We start from the raw sequence: 7,134 nt of genomic DNA, 5'->3' as shown, positions 1-7,134 counted from the left end.
TGTATTTATATAATCTCATACTCTCTAAATATAGCCGAGCATACAAAATGTTCTCAATGCACTTGTTAGGCTAAATCTTACTAGCCCTATCGGTCTGGATTTCAACTTTCAGTAAAGCTTCTTGGGTCATACATTTTGCATGTACAAATACTGTTAACAGACTTCTCTCAATCATCTCTTCAACTTGCAGTCAGTTGCTCTTCAATACAACATATTTCTAGGGTACCCTCCCAATAGAAAACTACATTCTCTATGGTATCACCCCTGTCAAGTGAAACTAGTGCTTTGTGTAGTGTCAGTCACGTTACTGTAGACTGAGACCACTCGGACTGTCCATCAGGAACCCAGTGGAGAATGACTATCTGCAGCCACAGTCACACAGGGATTGTGATTCATTAGAGATTGTACGGAGTTACCTTCAGAGAACACACACACACACGCCTACAAAACACACGCACACACAATCATGCACAAAAGCAGGCACTTACACGCGCACACACACGAGCACACACGCACGCACACACATGACAGCCCATTCCCTGGAGGAAAAGAAAACGATTTGAAAGCCATAAAGACAATCGTAGCTCTCGCTGCTCTATGTTCAGCAGCAATATACTGTTCACAATCATATACAGTGCCTTCAAAASTATTCACACCCTTTGACTTTTTCCACATTTTGTTGCGTTACAGAGTGGGATTAAAATGGATTTAATTGTCATTTCATTCAACGGTCTACACCGAACACTCTAATGTCAAGTGGAAGAAAAATGCTAAAATGTGTAAAAAAATAAAACATGAAAAATAAAACTTGAGTAGATAACTATTCAACTCCCTGAGTCAATACTGTACATGTTAGATCAGCGATTACAGCTGTGAATCTTTCTGGGTAAGGCTCTAAGCGCTTTCCACACCTGGATGTGTAACATTGCCCATTATTATTTACAAAATCCTTCAAGCTCTGTCAAATTGATTGTTGATCATTGCTAGACAACCATTTTCAAGTCTTGCCATATATTTTCAAGCTGATTGTAACGAGTGCGCTGAGAGTCGGGAAGCAAGTTCAGGGAGTGAGTGTTTTAATAAAATAAACGGAGCATAAGACATGACACACAGACATGAAATTGAAACAGAAACAATAAMGCCTGGGGAAGGAACCAAAGGAAGTGACATATATAGGGAAGGTAATCAGGGAGGTGATGGAGTCTAGGTGARTCTGATGATGCGCAGGTGCGCGTAATGATGGTGACAGGTGTGCTCCATAACGAGCAGCCTGGTGACCTAGAGGCCGGAGAGGGAGCACACCTGACACTGATTTAAGTCTAAACAGTACCTCTGCCACTCAGGAACATTCACTGTCTTCTTGGTAAGCAACTCCAGTGTAGATATGGCCTTTTAGGTTATTGGCCTGCTGAAAGGTGAATTCATCTCCCAGTGTCTGGTGGAAAGCATACCGAACCAGGTTTTCCTCTGGGATTTTGCCTGTTCTTAGCTCTATTCAATTCCCTTTTATCCTGAAAAACTCCCCACTCCTTAACAATTACAAGCATACCCATAACATGATGCAGCCACCACTATGCTTGAAAATATGGAGAGTGGTACTCAGTAATGTTTTGGGCAAATCCAATACAACATAACACTTTGTATTCAGGACAAATCGTAAATTGCTTTGCCAATTATTTTGCAGTATTAATTGAATGCCTTGTTGCAAACAGGATGCATGTTTTGGAATATTTGTATTATGTACAGGCTTCATTATTTTCACTCTGTCAGTTAGATTAATATTGTGGTGTAACTACAATGTTGTTGATCCATCCATTTCTCCTTTCACAGCTATTAAACTATTGTCAAGTCCCCATTGACCTCATGGTGAAATCCCTGAGTGGTTTCCTTCCTCTCTGGCAACTGAGTTACGAAGGATGCCTGTATCTTTGTAATGACTGGGTGTATTGATACACCATCCAAAGTGAAATTAATAGCTTCACCATGTTCAAAGGGATATTCAATGTCTGCTTTCATTATTTTTACCTATCTACCAATAGGTGCCCTTCTTTGAAAACCTCCCTGTTCTTTGTGGTTGAATCTGTGTTTGAAATGTGTTGCTCGAATGAGGGACATTACAATTATCTGTATGTGTGGGGTACAGAGATGAGGTAGTCATAATAATAATGTTAAACATTATTATTGCACACAGAGTGAGTCCATGCAACGTATTATGTGACTTCTTAAGCCATTTTTACTCCTGAAATGATTTAGGCTTGCCATAACAWAGGGGTTGAATACTTTTTGACATTTGACATTTTCATTTGTTATTAATTTTACATTATTTGACATTATGGGGTATTGTGTGTAGGCCAGTGACAAGAAAATCTCAATTGAATCAATTTTAAATGCAGGCTGTAACACAACAAAATGTGGAAAGWGTCAAGGGGTGTGAATACTGTACATCAAATTAATGCATAATAAACATCCAGCTGAAAGTAGGCAATCTATTCCTGTGTAAAAGTTGGTAATGTGATTCCAGAAAATGCAAACCAAATTATTTATCATCCTCACGATGACTCCAAAATATGTTTATTTATGTCCCCTCATTTAGTACTGAACAACTGCTGTGTAGGGCATTTAATGCGCACACACAGGAAGAGGTTAACTCCTCTGGCCATCCTCCCTTTCCGCCACGTGCATACCCTGTCCATGGAAGACACTATTTATTGATCTCCAGTGCCATCTTGGAGTGAGGCCGTGGGTAAGTATGCATTGGCTTTATCTGACAGAGCATAAAGTCAGTGGTGCATTGATCGCATTACATGAGAGAGAAATAGGATGAGAGCCAGCTAGCTCACTGACTTCAAGCAGCAGGATCATTGGTGTAGGAAAAGCATATAGTAGCTTTTTGGTTGATGCTAACTAAACTGCCTCTGGCAATTGACAGACAGTAGCCCACTACTGGAATAGAATAGCCCCTGAACACCTCTCTCCATCTCCTGTTGTTACAGCAACACCAACCGCTTATGTGACAGCATGATGAACTTCAATCTCTAACACTATCCATTCCACTTTAAGGRCCGAGCCAATAAGATAACCTACTACTGTACCGGAGAGATCTTTAGTAACACTTACTGCATTACAGCGAAGTACATGCCAGGTTATGTCCTGTATTTCATAGAATAGGGCAACTATAGAGTACATTACATTTTTGTAATTTAGAACTCTCCTTTAAGACAATAAAATCATTATTATTATTATGATTATTCATCCTAATCATGTTTTTTTTTATTTATCTCTACCTCTATAATACCTCTGTTACCTCATATAGTCCACTCTCTCAGATATATACTGTTTGTATTGTCATGGGCTAAATCTTACTCAGACTCTCCTATTGCATGCAAGTAATAAGGTGAAGCTTAATAAGCTTCAACATAATCCCCATGTGATAGAGCTGGGATAAAGCTGAAAGACCTGAGGATTCCCCCTTGATCAACACATAATTCCACTCTGGTGCAACTAGATCAAAAACAAGATAACAGCTCCACAAAACACTTGTCCTAAGCAGCACCCATCTGATATCTGTCCCTATCTCTGGATATGTTCCAAATGGTACCCCATTACCTATATAGTGCCCTATTTTTGACCASRGACCAAAGTGCACTATATAGGTAATAGCGTGCCATTTCAAACACAACCTCTGGGTGTTTAGGAAATGTTAAAGACARACTATAGAGAGTGTGGCAGCTTTAGATCAGACAATGTGGTGGAAGAGTAAAGTAAAGTAGTAGTGGCATCTAAAGTAATATACTGTTCAGTAGCGATACAGTAGACTGACTAGCTGTCAATCAACTTGCCCATTGCATAAGATGTAATGCAATTCATTTCCAGTATAATAACCTGAAAAAATATATACAGTACCAGTCAAAAGTTTGGACACACCTACTCATTCCAGGGTTTTTCTTTATTTTTACTATTTTCTAGATTGTAGAATAATAATGATGACATAAAAAGTATGAAATAACACATATGGAATCATGTAGTTACCAAAAATGTGTTAAACAAATCCAAATATATTTTATATKTGAGATTCTTCCAAATTTGAGATTCTGTGCGTATGAAAACAAAGTGTGTGTGTCACATTTGTAAACATGAGCCTTTGATTGGTTGTGATAGATGGCCGCTTGGCAAATTGAAACAGTCATTAGACCGTTACGGCACATCCACGTCCCTCACAAGCATTTACTGTACACTCAGTGAAGAATGAGGCCACTAAATTTCCCCTCCTTTCATGCTAGCAACCATACACGTGTTGTGACTCGACTTTAACATAAATCTGAAGACTGTTATTTATCTAATTCACTGACTATGTTTAATACACGTGTTGTGACTTGACTTTAACATCAATCTGAAGACTGCTATTTATCTAATTCACTGACTATGTTCAATTGTTACCAAATTAAATAATCATGTAACAATTAACTCATTAGGATCTGGGGCACCATGAGAGTGGGTCTTTAAAGAGTTACCATCTCCCCAAAAAAATTCTAAAAGGTCTTTACCTATCACATCTATAAACAGTATTAATCATATATATCATATCATCATTCTGAACAGTTGTAACCTCCTTGCATCTGCAAAAACCAGAGCCTTGCTCATGATTCAGTACTACACTAATTGGTTTAATTATTTATTTACTAGCTAATTAAATGGGAACACAGGATAAACATACACACTTTACATTGTTATTGACTGGAGACTTAATACGCTGAAAACAGGTCCCTAGCAGAATGACAACATGGCTGCTTGTTAAAGAAGAGATGGAGCGGGAGAGAGAGAGAGAGAGAGAGACAGAGACACTTAACATTGGTACATTCAGAAACTACTCTCACCTACAGTAACCATATACTTTCCACACGAACCACCGCCTGCATTGAGTAAGAAATCATGAATGTATTTACGTGAAATGCCTGGGTTCGCCCCGTTGGAAAGGGGTTGGGCCTTTTCGCGGCACACTTGTAAGGCTCTGATTGTCCAAAATGGTTCCAACAASTCTTCTACTGTTGTGCTCCTTTGTAGTTGTCCTGTATCCGGTCCTGAACAGAACTACAGAGTTGATTTTCCTTACATKCRCTCTTGAARATGCTTCTTTGAAGATAGGCTTAGCCAGCCGTATCGATGGTTTCCCAGTGGGGTGATGAGAGTAGCATAATACGATGGTTTGAGCAGAGTAACAAGATGGTCCTACTTAAATTCRCTTTCTAAGATACTTTACGAAGGWCAGCTAATCAGCCGTACCAGTGATTGTCCGGGAGGTGAGTTTATCGTCTCTACCTCGTGTTGAGATTCAAAGCGCAAAACACTTTAAACGTGCAGTTGCAGCTTCACGTCTTTCTGGTCTGATGTGTTTTTTCTTAACCCATCATTTATATAGTTTGCTCAAAAGGGGCGGTTCCGGCAGGGTGACATGCTCTCTGACCTCACTCCGGGCAGGAACTACTCACTGTGCAAAGTTTATGGAAAACAATTATCTCTTATAGCTTCTCAAATCACATCCCTCTCTTAACAAAAACACTTTCACAATTGTTCATATTACATGCACAACGCATAGTTTGGAAACTTTGTGTATGTAGTGGGTATACTTTCCAAGTTACCGTATTTCMTTTATAMMWTTTTTAATGACATCACAAAATAACAAACAAAATGACATTAGTGTTCTATAGATCGCCTCTGACCATTCCCCACATTCTATGTTAGAAATATTGTTCCAGTATTCACTTTTGAACATGTTAGAGTTTCAGCGGGAAAAAGTCTGTTAAAACAAAARACATTCCTTTGGKGAATCTTGAGAGCACAGACCTGAATCTTCTCCCTTGATTTACAACAGGACGTGAGTTGTTAATCCCCACTAGTACTTSCTTCCCCCTCTAGGGTGAGAGGGGGTCTGATTGAAGTTATTCATTGCAAACCTGATCTRACCTATTTGGATTCTCGTGGACAGTCATGACACATGTAGCACTAGYACATAACCTCACATGTGTTGTTACATTACACAGCCTAGTAAGAACAAATAAGTGCAGGGTAGGCTAACCAACCACATGTTCTCTGAAATGGCACATTTTGCCTTTGAAATGGCCATATAATGCATGCCAACAATAATTTCCTAATGCAATTTAAGACCAATTAATAATTACGTAATCCACATTGTGGTCAACACCTTACCTTGCCACACTAATACATTATCAGATTCCCCAGCCTATTTGTGGATCGCATGTTGTATTCTCATGCTACGGGATCGGTGTCCCTATACCGGGACGGTTGAGCTAACGTGCGCTAATGTGATTAGCATGATGTTGTAAGTAACAGCAAACTTTCCAGGACATAGACATGTCATAGACAGTATAACTTTAGACCGTCCCCTCGCCCCGACCCGGGCGCGAACCAGGGACCCTCTGCACACATCAACAACAGTCACCCACGAAGCATCGTTACCCATCGCTCCACAAAAGCCGCGGCCCTTGCAGAGCARGGGGAAACCCTACTTCAAGGTCTCAGAGCAAGTGACGTAACCGATTGAAAGGCTATTAGCGCGCACCACCGCTAACTAACTAGCTAGCCATTTCACATCCGTTACACGGGCAGCAAGCTTACATTCTTGTTAATCTAACTGCACTGTCCAATTTACAGTAGCTATTACAGTGAAAAAATCAGCCATAATCGGCATCCAAAATACGATTGTTATGAAAACTTGAAATCATCTCTAATTAATCGGCCATGCCGATAGTATTATTGTATCACATCAGCCAAATGTTCAGTCACTCTCCATCCTTTCCTTTCTCCTACTTTCACTCTTTAGAGAATGACCATATTTAACTGTGTAAGGCTTTGTGTCATCTGAGGTGTACAGTACGCGAGTGGATATCCCTGTGCCTGCCTGTGGGTGTGTAAGAACCGGTAGGATCCGAGGCGCAGACGAGAGGCTATCCAATTAAAACTGTGTTACATTATTTACCATCAGAGGTATCAAACCAGTTTGCCGTGATAAACATTTTTTGTTGTTGTGCACTCTCCTCAAACAATAGCATGGTATTTTTTCACTGTAATAGCTACTGTAATTGGACAGTGCAGTTAGATTAACAAGAATGTAAGCTT

The sequence above is a fragment of the Salvelinus sp. IW2-2015 genome, linkage group LG28, assembly GCF_002910315.2.
Source record: "Salvelinus sp. IW2-2015 linkage group LG28, ASM291031v2, whole genome shotgun sequence".
Taxonomy (NCBI): domain Eukaryota; kingdom Metazoa; phylum Chordata; class Actinopteri; order Salmoniformes; family Salmonidae; genus Salvelinus; species Salvelinus sp. IW2-2015.
The sequence above is the reverse complement of the archived record's forward strand: the minus strand, read 5'-3'. Positions refer to the sequence as shown.